A 17,683-nucleotide genomic window follows, 5' to 3' on the forward strand; every position below is an offset into this window, starting at 1 on the left:
GATATATCTATAAATCTACATACCTACATATCTACATTTCTATATATATATATATATATATATATATATATATATATATATATATATCCAGGTCCGTCTGTATATATAACCAAGTACCCCCAGACAAGAATTATTAGAGCCTTTATCTGTAATTTCATACATTTCATGTAGTACAATTGTATACGTTTGTTTAATCTTAAAACTCAAAATTTTGAAAAATATTTTGAAATGATTTTATAAACCTAGTATCAGGAATATTATCAAAAATTTAGTTATTTATTCAATATTAATCAGGAAATTAGTATCATTTTACTATCAGGAATTTCAAACCTTAATTGTACTTTATTTAAGCCAGAAAAATGTTTTACACTCTCTTGTGTTTAAAACTTAAATTTCTCAAAATTTTCATTCTTTAACGTATTTTATAGAGTTAATTCATATAATGTAAAGAATTTAAGTTGAAGGGCTTTAGATTCAGTATTTTTTTTACTGAATTCCATTTTAACTTGATTATTTCTAAGTTAGAACTTTGATACAAAATAGTTCTTATATTTATTTATATAAAATAAACAGTTTTAGATAGCTAAATGCTTTTGAAAATTATATTACTTGTCAAACTATTAAACGTTAATTTTCATTGATTTTTTTATTAAAGACAATATTTGTAAGTTAGATATGAGGTAGCAAAATTTCTATTTTTTTAAACAACTTTTATAAGAGATCTGTTTTAAACAATATATTATTTTTGTATATTATTAGAAGTATGAATAACGCTTTCATTAGACTTATTTTACATAATTAATAAAGAAACACTATATATTTTTTATCTTTTTTATCTTTAATAATATATTTATCTCTGTCTTTTATATTTTTGGTCTAATAAATTGTTGGCCTTTTCATATAAATTTTCAGAATTGGCCTTAAAACAACTTGCTGTTCTAACCGTTATCTATGTAATATCATTGAGAAATCTGAACTAAGAATGAAAATTACCCCAAGTTCTCATATTTCTTGCCTAAGAAATTTTTCCTTAATTTTTCGCCCAATTCGGCCCTGTCAATATCGATATATCGATGGTCATAGGAACCGTCGAAAGTTATTGAGAACATAAAACGAACGAAAGGAACTATCAAATTGCGTTTTTTTAAGACACTTTAAAAAAGACACGTCAAATAACATTCGAATGTAATTGATCTTTTATTTTATTTAAACAAATTCTTGAATAGTTTTATAGATTTTTAGAAATGTGGGTGGCCCGCTATAAAATTCCTAAAATATGTCTACAATGTACTAAAAACTTATTTACGATTTATCAAATTTCTGGAAAAAATGTGTACTTTGGAAAAAAAATTATTAAATATCATTAACTTCCTACAGGAAAAGTTTATGTTTTTGGCAAAAAATCCGACGTGATTAATTTTTTCTCGATATTGCGAATCGGTAAAATATTATTATAATATTGAATTTTTATTGAATAATTTGATTAAGTCAGGAAATTTATGCAACTTACCTTAAAATTCCATTTACAACTGGTTTGTAATATCTAATTGTCTTTCTCATCAATTTCATATCGATTAGTATTAATTTATCATTAGTTTCCATAAATACCTGAACCGCTATTTCACAAAATAATTTATAGACAAATGTAATATGATAATTTAAAGATGACACTAAAAATAAATGTATTTTACAAACAAATCTTAGAATTTTTTTCTTGTCGATTCGTGTAAATGGATCTTGGCCAATAAATTTTAGACGAGGTGACCATTAATTATTCTAGGAAGTGAGAATAATGTCCGAAATTTGTGGTTCCATCTCAAATTTCCAACTAAAAGTAATTTGATCATCTTTATATTTAAATACACACGACTCACACTTTGGCAGGTGGAGATAAAAACACCAAAAAACATTAAGGAAAAAAGAATAAATAATTTACAACTAGGTGTAAGTGGTATTTTCCTTTGGTGGTTTTCCTTAGAGTCCATGTCTCTGATCCGTACAGAGCAATGCTCTAAATACGGATATTAAATAAAAAATAAAATCTAAATATTATGAAAACCCCACTAGGGCGCATGGCATCGTACTTTAGGGCAAATTGCTGGAACTTCCTGTACCAAAAACATTTTTTTTAAAAGATTAACATTTTTGAAAAAGAATTACTCTGAAAAAATTAGATCTTCGAGAAAAAAATAGATTTTTAAGAAACTATAAATTTTTGACAATAATTTACTTTTTTTTAAAAAAGACTTTGAAGAAAAAACACATTCGAGTTTTATGTGTAAATCGCCAAATCGTGCAGCAAATATACATCTTTTTGACAGTTTGTTACTACCAGCTAATACGAAGATAGACCCATTTCTATTTTATCAAAAAATTGGCCTCTTAAAATTAAATTTATGTCTATTACCATCTATAATTCGAATTCGCGGTCATCTTGTCCAATTAACATAATCATCTGTCTCGCAATATACTTTATTGGCCAATTTGTTTAAATAATTCTACAATAAACAATTTGCCGGGTTCACTATACTACTAATGAAAAAATTAAAAAAAAAGTCAATATGGTCAATAAAATTGTATCGATAAATAAATGGATGATTCGATCGTTCGGACGAAAATTGTATTATGGTAATTTGAATTATAAAACGGGAATAACTCAAGTGTTAAATGGTGAAGGTCGATCGGTAAGAAAAAACACATATATATATATATATATATATATATATATATATATACATATAAATCTGTGTAGTTAAATAACATGAATAATTTTTTCATTAATCAAATTCGTGCCGAACACTTAACGCTCATACTTTTTTTTTACAACGCAAGTTATATCTGCTTGTAAAATGGTTTAAAGTTCAAATAAAATAACACAGAAATATATTTCATAACATTTTTTATACAAATTGCTAAAGCATTGCATTTGACTCTGTACCGATCAGAAATAAGGATTTTAAGGACGACCCACAAGATCTACTAAGAGATATTTATAACGTTCTTTTTTTGTTAATGCTACAAGATGTATGTATTATAAAAGAAAATCTGCTTGTAAAATAGTTGATATTTCGAATAAAATAATGTTAAGTTATATATCATTGACTCTGTACGGATCAGAGACATGGACTCTAAGAAAGATTTGCTATACCTACTTTGAGAGCCACAAAACGTCTACATTTTTCTGATAATTTTCAATTTGCATGTAATATAAAAAAATAATTTAAAAGTATATATCATTGGCTCTGTAATGATCAGAGGCATGGATTCTAAAGAAAACCGACAAAAATTGCAGTGAGAGCTTCAAGATAGTTAAAAATAAAATGATATAATATTGAATTATATTTTTTACAACTTTTTCACAGTATTTTAACAAATGCTGTATTTGGAGCATTGCTCTATACAAATCAAAGGCAGGAGCTCTAAGAAAAACCGCCAAAGCAAAATACCACTTACACCTAGTTGTAAATTATTTATTCTTTTTAACTTCCCGTAGGGCAAGTTCAAGTAATCGCAAAAAAATCGAAAATGATAATTTTTATATATCTTTACGTTTCAGAGGTTTCTGAACATTTTGGCATACCTTAAAAAAAAATGGATGTATGTGTGTTTGTGTGTGTTCGGATACAAATTTTCGTCGACGATTTCGGGAACACGGATGAAGCGATTTGAATAATTTAACATAAAACATTCGATTCGCATTGATAAGGAGTCGCGCTGATTAGTTTTTGGCGAAGGTAGGTCTAGCCGTTCCAAAGATATGGGGCAAAAAGCGCCAAAAGCGGTAACTCAGTTTTTAAGAGAACGGAGCGTCCGATTTGAATAATTCAAAAAACATTTTACTTATATTAACAAGATAAAGAACTGATCAAATTTTCATGAAGCCAATTCTAGCGGTTTCGAGGATCTAGTACCAAAATTTTAAAAAAATGCTATTTTGCGGTCAAAAAAGATCATTAGACATATAAACATCAAATTATTAGATATTTTATAGAGATTTCAACAATAAGTATAAATTTTGTTTACATTCCTATGGGTTCCGTACCAATGTTTATCCGTAGGACGTCGACGCGTCGCTTACGCGCTTCGATATTTCGTCTATATACAGTTAAGGCAGTACGATTGCTTTGAAAAAAGTTCAGAATTTCCAAAATATTTTAAAATAATTTTTTCTTCAGTCTTTTTTTTCAAAAAAAGTAAATTTTTGTCCAAAATTTATAGTTTCTCAAAAATCCAATTTTTTCAGAGTAATTTTTTTTCAAAAATGTTAATCTTTGTTCCAGCAATTTGCCTTAAGGCACGATGCCATGCGCTCCACTAGTTTAATTATATATTAAATATGCTTTCTAATTATACAGGGTAACCCAGAACCTTGACGTTAAGACGAAACAGGGTGATAGTATTGACCTAAACTGCCTTGAAAAAATTTAGAAAAAAAAAATTATCTGGCGTTGTTTGGAAAATATGAGCTTCTAAGTGCAACCTAGAGCTTTGGTAAAATTACGGCAATTTTTTGGTATATTTAGTATTTAATTTTTATTATTGTTGTTTATTTAAATTTTAGATCCGAAGTAGTGAATAACATTTCTGGAACCACGTCAAAAATATTGTACCAAGATTTCAAGAATCAGGATCGTAAAATGGTAAAGAAGGTAGTTTCATAATCAAAAATTTGAGTAAAAAATAAAAATCAAAGAATATCATGATTTTTTCTAGTTTATTTTACTCATAATCAGTTCAATTTAGTTCGGAAGCTCCAATGTGCGAGAGAAAAACATTTAAATTGAAAATAAGCGAAGTGCGTTAGCCGTTATAGGAATAAAATGTATTAATTTTAAATTGCGTTTTGATTATAAATAAATAAAGAAATATTTAAATACTCGATATTTGTTCCCTTTTCCCTCGTGTGTGGCGCACAATGTGACTCGTGAACAAACTCAGGCAGATCGTATATTCTATTTGATGGCCGATAAATCTCGCAAGAACATTGTCTTTACGAAAAAGTGTTGATTTCAAGCAACAAACGACACACACTCACCTACAGAGGTTAGATGTAGGTATATTTATTTATACGATCGTATGTCGGCGGATAATAAGGTGGTGGACCCATTTGAATATCGAGAGGAGACCGGGGACAAGGGGAAATAAATAATAATTTAACTAGGGGTATGTATTTTTGTTTCGTAGTTATAGCATTTATTAAAACTCTCCTTCGATAATTCAGGTTGTTATATTTTAACCCTTGTAGCTGTGGACTGTATTAAACACTGATTTGTTTGTATATTATGTATTTGTTGCAGTTCTAATTACAATCACTGATTTGTTCCTAAGTTATAATGAAAGAAGATATATTTATTTTTATTGGTTATTTACATGTTGTTATGCGGACTTTACTTTTAGAAGTGAACAACTAGTTCAATTAAAACACTCCGCTACCCCCTCTACCAGGGGAGAGCAGCCATTCCGTGTAAAGCTTAATGCCTTGAAGTTTGTCACCTTCATGGCCAATATAATAAAACGAAAAGACGTCCGAACAGGGTAAGTGGAATTTTAAACCAGCAAGTCAAACTCCTTTAGCTATGAGCTATAAATTTACACTGAATTTTGATTGTTTTTAACACATTTGTTTATTACATCTTAATATGAATTCAAACAAGAAAGACTTAATTCAAGCAAAAAAATCTTATATATAAAAATTTATCGCAAAATGTGTTGGTAAGTGCATAACTCAACAACGCCTGGACCAATTTGGCCAAAATAATTGCCGGGAAAACCCTAAAAACAGCCCTTTTCTCATACAAACGTTTTCTAACTAAAACGTAGAATCAATTTGTGCTTTAGTGCTATTACATAAAGTTCATATTAAATTACAAGCACTCACTGTGTACTCCTCCTAAATGATTATCCGGCTTTTGATAAATCTTTCTTAAGTTTGTCAAGGAAATTTTCTAGAATGTATGTGATTATAAAGTACTGGGATGTATGTGCAATATTGTAGAGATAATTGGAACAAATTGCAAAAAACGGCATGTCATTGTTTGCACTGAAAACAAATGAAAACTATCACCTGCCAAAAATTTCAATTTACTTATGAACCTAGACAATATTAGAATATGTATAATAAAGTCACGATTATGAATAAGAAAAATGAAATGTCTGCATTATTGTTGCCAAAGCAGCCGAGATACGCCAGAAATTGAAATGATATAAGATACAGTACATGTATGGCAGATTGAATGATACACATATGAACAGGAAATGACAAATCAATTCACTTAAAATATGAAATTAGGTATTAATCAGGGCCGGTCCTACTTTAATGAAATACATGCGAAAAATACGATCGCACGCGTTAGGGGGCGCCAACATAAGAATCGGATATTAAATTTTCGGTATAGTTTTTTTTTTTCAATATATAATGTCTTTTAGTAATCTTTCCATAATATTTTTAAAATTTGTAAAAATTTCTCTTTATAACAACAAATGGGAAAGTAAAGATGAATACATACATTTCCGCCCTCGCAATATCGATTAGGAGAAGTTTAAGATGCAATTTTGGATATCTTAAATAATAAAAAATTAAATTAATTTAACCCAACATGAGTTGCCAGTGTTATATTATGGTTATGGTTATATTATACCGTTTAAAAGACTTCAATTTCCAATATAGTGTGGGAATTGAGACTCATCATTTTATTTAAAGCAGTTCTATATTTAACATCGTTCAACATCGTAATTTAAAAAACAATAATCATTATTTTTAAATAAACGGTAAATATTAGTATATTATATTTAAAAAATTGTAGACATGGGTACACGACAATGTCTGTCGGGTCATCTAGTTGTATGATAAAAGTGTAGGAGTTTCACCTGTTTTCCCTTACACTTGAATATATATATATATATATATATATATATATATCTGTATGTGTAATGAATTGACTACATTTTGTCACCGGCAATGAAATCGATATAAAAATCAAACGAAATTCCCAAAGACAAAAAGCAAACTATTTAATGTATGGACCGATATCATATTACAGAAGAAAGATGTACAAGAGGTCACTGTCGAAACGTGTTCCACTACTAAAATTTATTTACATACGAATACATGCATACATATATGTAAATTTATGTAAACGACAAGTCAATCAAGAACGTTTGTTTAATATGACTACATATTTATTTCAATTCGAACCTTCAGTGCACAAGTTTGCAATTAAAATATGTTTCGATTGTTTTAAATAAATATAGTACAATTTTGTACTGTATAATGAGCTGTTCAATCAATAGTAAATTTATTAGTCAGTAACAGATACCAAAGTTTTTGTATAAAATCATAAAAGGTCACAGATTTTTGCCACATAAAATTTAAACAAGTTTGAACTATTGATTTATTCTATAACTAGATGACCCGATAGACGTTCTCCTGTACCCATGTCTACAATTTTTTAATACAATATACTAATATTTACCGTTTACCTAAAAATAATAATTATTGTTTTTTAAATTATTCTTCACGTCAAAATGCATTTACATTTATAATATAAGCAATGTTAAATGTAGAACTGCTTAAAATAACATGATGAGTCTCAATTCTCACACATATTGAAAATTGAATTCTTTTAAATGGTATAACATAACCATAACCGTAACATAACACTGGTACTTCATGTTGGATTAAATAAATTCAATTTTTTATTAAGATATCCAAAATTTCATCTTAAACTTCTCCTAATTGATATCGTGAGGGTCAAATTGTATGTATTTATCTTTACTTTCCCATTTGTTTGTTATAAAGCAAAGATTTTACGAATTTTAAAAATATTGTGGAAAGATTATTATCTTATTATTATTAAATATAGTGGAAAGATATTGTCAAAGATGCAAAGAAATTATATATTAAAAAAAAAAAACTATATTGAAAATTTAATATCCGAATCTTGTGTTGGCGCCCCCTAAGGCGTGCGCTCGTATTTTTCGCATGCATCGCATTAAAGGTAGGTCCGGCCCTGATTAATACTTAATTTCATATTTTACGTGAATTAATTTGCCATATCCTGTTCATGTGTATATCAATCAATCTGCCATACGTATACTGTATTTCATATCATTTTAATTTCAGGCACATCTCAGCTGCTTTTGGCAATAATAATGCAGACATTTCATTTTTCTTATTCGTAATCATGAATTTATTATACTTATTCTTATATTGTCTAGGTTCATAGGTAAATTGAAATTTTTGGCAAATGATAGTTTTCATTTGTTTTCAATGCAAACAATGCCATGTCGTTTTTTATAATTATTTCCATTTATTTCTACAATATTGCACATACATCCCAGTATTTCATAATCACATACATCCTAGAAAATATCCTTAACAAACTTCAGAAAAATTTATCAAAATCCGAACAATCGCTAAGGAGGAGTATACAGTAAGTGCTCGTAATTTAATATGAACTTTATATAATAGCAATGAAGCTTAAAATGATTTTACGTTTTAGTTAGAAAACGTTTGTATGTGAAAAAGAAAAGGGCTGTTTTTAGGGTTTTCCTGACAATTATTCGATTTTTTCTCGTCGTAAGAACCATCAACGAACATTTTAAAAAAAGAATTGGCCAAATTGGTCCAGGCGTTGTTGAGTTATGGGCTTACCAACACATTTTGCGATTCATTTTTATATATAAGATTGTGCACTGTTAGTTCTACAAATGTATCAGTCTAGCAATTTCTAAAACTAATAACTTTTTTTAAACCAGATAGAAATGACTTTATAAATGAAATTCTTGAAGGACTAGGATGTTTTAGCATAAAATCGTCAATAGTACATCTCAGTTACTGGGCTATGTTATTCCCTAATATGACAACAAATACTAAAACCACTAAATTTTCTCCCAGAATCACGATGATATGATGAAAACTAAAAATGCACCATATATCTATCCACTATCATCCACCTAAAACGAATCATATATAACTGTCAATATGAAATGTGACTTATGGCTTTTGTTGGTAAATGTTTTGGCTTCTCCTCCATTGTTGGAAAAAGCTTTTCGAAAACTTTTATTATATTGTATACATATATCTAAAAGTGTGTGTGTGTTTTATGTATTTGCACCTTTTTGGCTCATTGAAAAGAGTAGGTACCCCCAGCTGTGGGCTGTGGGGTCCCTTTTGTGTTTGGGCTTCAGGTGTGGCCACCAAATCGTGTTGTTCCATTTATATTGGTAATTATACAGAAAAACTTTCGGAAATGACGAAATTATACAGAATTAGTTGAATGGTAATATTTAGACAAGCCAGATACCTCTTGCAAATTACAATGCATTTTGAGATGAAATTTGTAAAATTAAATATTTGTCATTTACATAATTTAATTTAATTTTCGCAATATATTTTGCACTTAAGTTCATATAAATTATGAAAAATCAATAAAATAAACTATTTGTAATTTTTTCAGCATTAATTGCCAACTGACGAAACATTATTGCAGCAAAATATTGAATTATTAACTTCCCGTAGGGCAAGTTATAGTCATCGCAAAAAAATCGAAAATGAAAATTTTTATATATCTTTACGTTTCAAAATCTTCTGAACGTTTTGGCATACCTTAGAAAAAAATGGATGTATGTGTGTGTGTGTGTATGTGCGTGTATGTGTGTCTGTGCGGATACAAATTTTCGTCGACGTTTTCGGGAACACCGATCAACCGACTTGAATATTTCAAAAAACATTCGATTCGTATTGATAAGGAGACGTGCTGATTAGTTTTCGGCGAAGGCAGGTCTGGCCGTTCCGAAGATACGGGGCAAAAAGTGCCAAAAATGGTAACTCAATTTCTAAGAGAACGGAGCGTCCGATTTTAATAATTCAAAAAACATTTTACTTGTATTGACAGGATGAAGTATTGATCAAATTTTCATGAAGGCAGGTCTAGCGGTTTCGGAGATCTAATGAAAAAAGTAAAAAAAATGCTATTTGGTGGTCAAAAATGATCATTAGACATATGCACATCAAATTATCAGATAATTTATAGAGATTTTAACAATAAGTATAAATTTTGTTTACATTCCTTTGGCTTCCGTACCAATGTTTATCCGTCAGACGGCGACGCGGCGCTTACGCGCTTTGTCATTTCATCTCTATGCAGTTAAAGCAGTACGATTCCTTTGAAAAAAAGTTCAGAATTTCCAAAATATGTCAAAATAAAGAAAACATTTTTTTTTCAATAAAATTTTTTTTTTTCAAAAAAAAGTAATTTTTTGTCAAATTTATATTTTCTCAAAAATTGAATTTTTTTTTAAGTAAATTTTTTTCAAAAATGTTAATCGAACTCATCTTCAACACTGCATCTTAGCAAATTTCAGAGTCTAATACTGCAATTTATCAGTTTTTGTCATTTATTATAAAATCCTCGCAACGATTTCTGTTTCAATAAAACAAACTAATACAATAAAAATAGTTTGTTACTAATAAATGAATTTAAATTTTCACAAACAAATTCAAATTCTAGCTTCAACTCTAATTAAAAGTCATAGTGCATGTTTTCTATTTCTATCTAACTTCTGAGTAAAACTTCTACTAATTCCGGTAAACAAAATTATCTCTCCTTCAATTTAAAAGTCGACAATAGGGGTTGTTTGTGTCAACCAACCCCCTGCGGATTTGACCGCATTTCTTTAAAATTCATTCGACTGACAAGACCACCACCATATAATAATATAATAGGTAATGCACAAATGCATACGTACATACACACAAACATTGCCTTTGCAAAAATACAGGGATGGATAATATGACCACCAATACTACCGCTTAGCCACTTACCTACCCCTATTGCCCGCTGTAAAATCGGCCAATAAACCAATAAAAACAGACGGAACAGACTTGGAAAAACAGGAGCGAATTGGGCAAAATTTAACGGATTTAATAGAATTCTATTAATTTGTTATTGTACATGAATTTATATACTGATTATTTTTACACTTCCCGTAGGGTAGTTACAGTAATCGGTCGAAAATCAAAAATGAGATTTTTTGCACTTCTCGACGTTTTGAAGGTTTCTGAACATTTTGGCATACTTCAGAAAAAATGGATGTATATGTGTATGTGTGTTTTGTATGTACGCATTTTTTCGTCTACGTTTTCGGGCGCACGGATCAACCGATTTGAATGGTTCAAAAAACATTCGATTCCTATTGACAGAGAGATGTGCTGATTCATTTTTGGCAAAAGCAGGTCCAGCCGTTAGGGAGATACGGAACAAAGAGTGCAGAAAATACAAATTGAGAGAACGGAGTATCCGATTTGAATGATCTAAAAAATATTTGATTTGTAATTATAGGGAGACGAGATTATTAGTTTTTGACAAAGGCAGGTTCAGCGTTTTCGGAGATACACAGCTAAATGTGCAAAAAATGGCAGTTTTTGAGGAAACTATGCGTTCGATTTGAATGATTCAAAGAACTTTCTGCTTTTTTAACAAAATAATTGCTTTTGTTTAAAAAAATGTCTCAATTTAAAAAAAAAAAAAATTTCAAATATTTTTTTTTATACATCAAAAATAATCCAGATTTTAATTTTAATACTGACTGAAGTTCTAATATACTTTAAACAAATAATTTCAACTTTGCGATTCAGTTTATATGATTCTTATAAATATTAGACAATGTTACAATATTAATAATAATCTATTTGAAAACATTTAATATTGCTCGAACATTTCGTTACGGTACGGAAAGTTCCAGCAATTTGCCTTAAGGCACGATGCCATACACTACTAGTTTTAATTTTTTTATTATAAATATTTTACTTATTACAATAAAGTTAATTCATGCCTAAAATTAAATTTAGAATATTATTTGTATTTCAAATCTATTATTTTTGTTGTTTTTTTTCCGCGTTTGTGTTAATTTAATTTTGCAAATTATATAATAAACATAATATAATAATAATATTATAAAAATTTAATAGTATATAATAGTATTATAATTAATTCAATAAATACAAAAATATTTCAACGTATTTGCTATGAATGCTATTTTATAAATTCTTTCATAATTTGCTGTTAAACTTAACATGGAGATAGTGTTGATGGTCTTAAGCCTATTAAGCGAACATCCTAAAATATTAGAGGCATATGAAAAGTGGTCGAATTATAAAAATTCATTATAGTTTGGAGTAATAGACTAGAACTTTCTAATATTGCCTTAAGCCAATAATGCCACTTACAACTGATTTTTCCTAGTTCGTGCCTGTGTTTTCTTTAAATTTCACGGAGTCGCCAAATATTGTACTTATCTCTGCAGGTCACCACTTACGACACCACCATGGTGTCATAAAAGACCGAAAAGGAAAGAAATTCTAGGAACGTTCTCTTATTTATTCTATTTAATGAAATCCGTGTCTAATTTAGGACACATTTTGGAAATAGTACGACATCTAGAAAGACAATTGTAAACAGATAGAAACACTATATGAAAATTATAGAATTTATGGATATTAACTTTTTGAATATTTATTTATGAAAATGCCATTAAAATTGATATTTTATTACCAACTATTTATTAAATTTGTTAAATATTTCTTTCTATTTAATGATCATTTGTAAGTTTATACATTTTTTATTATATATTATATATTACATTATTTTTTATATTATTTTAATTATGTTATTAATGATTATAAACCTTCAACTTAGGTCCTCGATTGTTCTCTATTTCGTGCCTTTCATATGTATACTTTGACAAATTACCAAAAATCATACTTCGTTCACTTCTTTTTTCATTTCCATTAGTAATATGAGTCCAATTCAGTTTTCCTTTCAGCTTAAATGCATATTAAAAGTCTATTTTTTTCTTTACTACATAAGTTATTTATAGTACTATTAATAGTAAATCCAATACGAGTTCCATATATTCAAATTAATTTACCATTTGCACTATATATAGTACAAAGTTGGGATGTAGGTTAAAAATCTGCTGAATTTATATTATAACCAAAGTTTCAACTTGCATATGAAAAAACTATGAGTTTTCTTCGTCTTAGAATGAAAATTCATTTAAATTTATGATGATAAAAGATTCTGTACTATAAATAGTACACTGGTTTGAACTTTGCTGAAGTGCTATAATGGACAAACTTTTAATTTACGAATTTTGATTACGTAACAAAGTTAAAGGTTTTAATTAAAATAGAATATCAACGAGCATCATAAATATTATAGGCCTATGAAAAGTGGTTTAAATATAAAAAACATTGATCGAAATTGTAAGTACGAACTTTGTAAGTGCTACATACACCTAGTTTAAATATATTATTCCCGTTTAAACTTATTATTCTCTAAATAATCCGTTGACAAAGGTCCGACACAAGCCACCCTGAATTTCACACTTTTTATTTAAATACATGTTTTGGCCACATGTGATGTTTCCGACTGCGAGAGGTCTCCCAAGACCCCAAACCAAGGCCATTGTCTGGGCCTTTGCTCATTGCAATGAGCAAAAACTCGCCTATTCAAAATTATACAAAATGTCACACCCGAACACAAATATTTCGGTTGCTAAATGTTTTGTTACATCATAAATCTTCTGAGGGAAGTAGAAGAAGGATCGATAATACAAAAAGTGTGACCACACAACGGACAGACGGACGGACGAAGTTGAAAACTATTCTGGAGATAGTGTGGCAGTTGGGGGAAATTGAACTGTTGGAATTAATTGAATTAATTGGTTTCCGCTAGGGTAGTTATAATATTGGGTCGAAAATCGAAAATGATAATTTTTGCATTTCTCGACGTTTTGAACGTTTCTGAACATTTTGGCATACCTCAGAAAACTAATGGATGTGTGAGTGTGAGTGTATGGATACAAATTTCCAGTCACGTTTTCGGGCGCACGGATCAACCGGTTTGAATGGTTTAAGAAACATTCGATCCCTATTGATTGGGAGATGTGCTGATTAGTTTTTGGCAAAGGCAGGTCCAGCCGTTACGGAGATAGGAAGCAAAGAATGCACAAAATACAAATCGAGCTTTTGAGAGAACGGAGTATCGGATTTGAATGATCTAAAAAACATTCAATTTGTAATGATTGGAAGAAGAGGTGATTAGTTCTTAGGAAAGGCAGGTCCCGCCATTTCGAAGATACAGAGCTAAATGTGCAAAAAATTGCAGTTTTTGAGTGAACTAAGCGTTCGATTTGAATGATCTAAAAACTTTCTGCTTGTATTGACAAAACAATTGTTTTTGAGGACAAAAATTTATTACATTTTTTTTTATTTGAAAAAAATTACCCAGGCTAAGCACAGTCTAAGCCCCACTCTGGTACAAATGTTTACCCAAGTGCGTTTAGACTGTTTATTTATATAGCATTTTTCCAATTTTGTGAAAACTATTGAAAAATGTGAAAATGCCGCCAAGCTAAGCACAGTATAAGTGAAAATGTCGCACAGAATTATTTGCAAATGCGTTTAGACTGTGACTGTTCGGGAGTACTTTTTCAATTTTGTGTAAATTAGCCAACTATTTTTTTGAAATTGAATTAGAAATGAAATGATGATTGTTAATGTTTTGGAGATGAATTGATTTGTTTATGATTTACTTTTGATTTGCTCAGATATAACAAACAAGATAGCAAAAATAATGAAAGTTACAGTATTTGTAATAATATATTTGAAAAGATTTAAAATTTCTAGAATATTTCATTACGGTACGGAAAGTTCCAGCAATTTGCCTTGAGGCACGATGCCATACACCACTAGTTTTAAGATTTTCTTTAATTTACTTTTGAAGTATGTAAATTTCCAAAATTAGTTAGCAAATTATATTTTAGACACAATATTTGGTATATTGTATTAACTGTACTTTGTGCAATTGTGCAAATTGCAAATTTATTTATTTTATATCCATATTTCTTAATTTTTATTATAAATTATTCTAAAAATAGAGAAATGAATATTTTATTAAATTATCAAATATTTATCCTTGAAAATATGTGATTTTCACAAATTAATTAGCATTTTCAAATTAGCATTTAAATTTTTTTATTGCACTTACTATAACCATTAATTTAATTTCAAAAGAGCTTATGTAGTGTAATGCGAATAAAATGTTTCAATAAAAATTAAATAGAGGAAAAACTAACTCACTTCAAGTCAATTAATTAACAAATTAATTTTTCTTTATTATAAATCTGAGTTTAGTGAATTTTATAGTTTTGATTATATAAATATGTCTAGTTATTTGAAAAAGACTACAACAGAAATGATTTAGTTCAATAAAAATTCAAGAAGGATTAATATTATAGCAACAAATTACCTTTCTTTAATTTAAATCTAATATATGTAAACTTTACACATTATTTTGCATTTTTAATTGTCTATTATTTAGTTATTTGAAAAAGATTATGAAAATAAATATTTAGTTAAATATGATTAATCCAAATCCTGAGAAGAACCTGAAATGATATTTATTATTATCGATTATGACTTGCTTATGAATAAATAAATAAATAAATATAAGGATTGATATTATTTTAATAAATTACTGTTCTTTGCTGACTCAAGTGCATTTAAAAATTTATTTATTTATTTAGTTATTTGAGAAGGACTATAAAAATAAATTATCTATCTTAATATATTTGACTAGAAAATTAAATATTATAAGAATTAACACTACTGCAACAAATTATGTTACTTTACTTTAAATCTCAATGAGTGTCAACTCTACAAATTGATTTGCATTTTTAAATGTGCATTATTTAATTATTTAAAAAAAGTGAAGTTAATTATTTAGTTAAATTAATTATGTAGTTAATACTTTCATTGTATTTTAATAAAAATATAAAAAAAATAAATAAATTACAACAAATATCGTTCGTTTAAAAATCGATTCATCATTACCCAAAAATCGATCTCTCTTCCTAATGTGACAATACTCAGAATTCGTTCGAAAAAATTGGCAGCTGCACGTTTTTCTAACAATAACTTTTAGATTTGACAATAGAAAATATTTTGACTTTTAAAAATAACCATTTCGAACCACAATAATAATATTGATTGTGGAAGATTTTTTTTTTGTTAATGTAATTTTTGATGTTGAATGATGTGATTTACCGCATTTCGACCACAATTTGGTAAATGACAAAGATTGAAAGGAATTTAAGGAAATTTAAGATTTGGGTACGAGATTTTGGGATGTAATATGGTGTTATGTAAGATATTAAGAAGATCTAGATAATTTATGACACTTTTGGAACTTTAAGAACAAAAATAATTACTTTGACAGCATATGACTTTATAGAACTTTTAAAGTGTTGGCGCAATATTTAAAATATATTATCATAAGTGTCATAAGTACTGCAACAATCGTTGTATTCACTAATTAATCAGTAATCATCATATTATAATGTTAATAAGAACAAATTTGCAACAACTGACAAATGAGGTTATACAGTACTAAATGATATATCATGCAAACAAATTTATAGATACAATAATGCAAGTAATAGAAAATGTATAGCACTTACGTCCAAACAATTTCCTAGTTGAATACTTGTAATTAGTCCATTTATTAATTCACAATCACAAGAATAATTACTTCACATGTCACTGTAAAATTTTTACTTCCAAGTAATTTGTGACTTTATAAAAATATATCATTACTGCAACAATTGTTATATTCACTAATTAATCAGTAATCATCATATTATATTGTTAATAAGAACAAATTTTCAACGACTTACTAATGAGGTTATAAAGTACTAAATGATATATGATGCAAACAAATTTATAGATACAATAATGCAAATGATACAAAATATGTTGCACTTACGACCAAACACTTTTCTAGTTGAATACTTGTAATTAGTCCATTTATTAATTCACAATCACAATAATAATTTCTTCACATTACGATGTCAAAATTTAACTTCCATTTTGAAATTAAAAAGTGACATAACCAGTGTCACCATAATAATAAAAAATGCACAAGGGATAATTAATAAATTCAACAATTAATTAATTATTATTTAAACTATAGTTGATTATATTTATTATTGATGTTATTTAAATAAATATTTAAACACAATAAAGTAAATTAAATATGTGTCAAAATAATTATTAATTTTGTTATTGTTGGTGACACTGCTTAACACATGCCATGACTTAACCCTTGTCTTCTAGTTGACACAATTATGTTGCAAAATGCAAAATGGTGGACTTTACTTTGTGTGATAATTATTTATTGTGATTGTTATTAAATAAAGAAGTGATTCAAGTATGTTTTTCTGCAGATTTGTTAATCAGTAAGTACTATTTATTTATTTTAACTTTGCACGGTTGTTTAATGCATTTTTAATTACGTATTTGTATACACATGTTCGACTAGGTTATGGCCGGCACTTTAAGTTTTTCCTTACAGAAATGTTATAAAAAGCTTTGTATATGCTTGGATAAGCTTGTTCTTTTATCTTGCTGTTATTTACTATATCATATCATATGGTACAGAGAAATTGCGCATATTTACGTGCCACAAAAGTTAAGATTGTCAAAGAGGTTAGGTTGATTACTTCATATATTTCTTATGAAGTAAAGGATTTCGACTAGGTTATGGCCGGCGCCTTTAGTTTTTCTTTACAAAAATGACATAAAATGCTTTGTATGTGCTTAGATAAGCTTGTTCTTTTA

This window comes from Ctenocephalides felis, unplaced genomic scaffold (genome assembly GCF_003426905.1).
Source record: "Ctenocephalides felis isolate EL2017-DRISC unplaced genomic scaffold, ASM342690v1 CF-g0.4_SCAFFOLD_03572, whole genome shotgun sequence".
In the NCBI taxonomy this organism is placed as follows: Eukaryota; Metazoa; Arthropoda; class Insecta; order Siphonaptera; family Pulicidae; genus Ctenocephalides; species Ctenocephalides felis.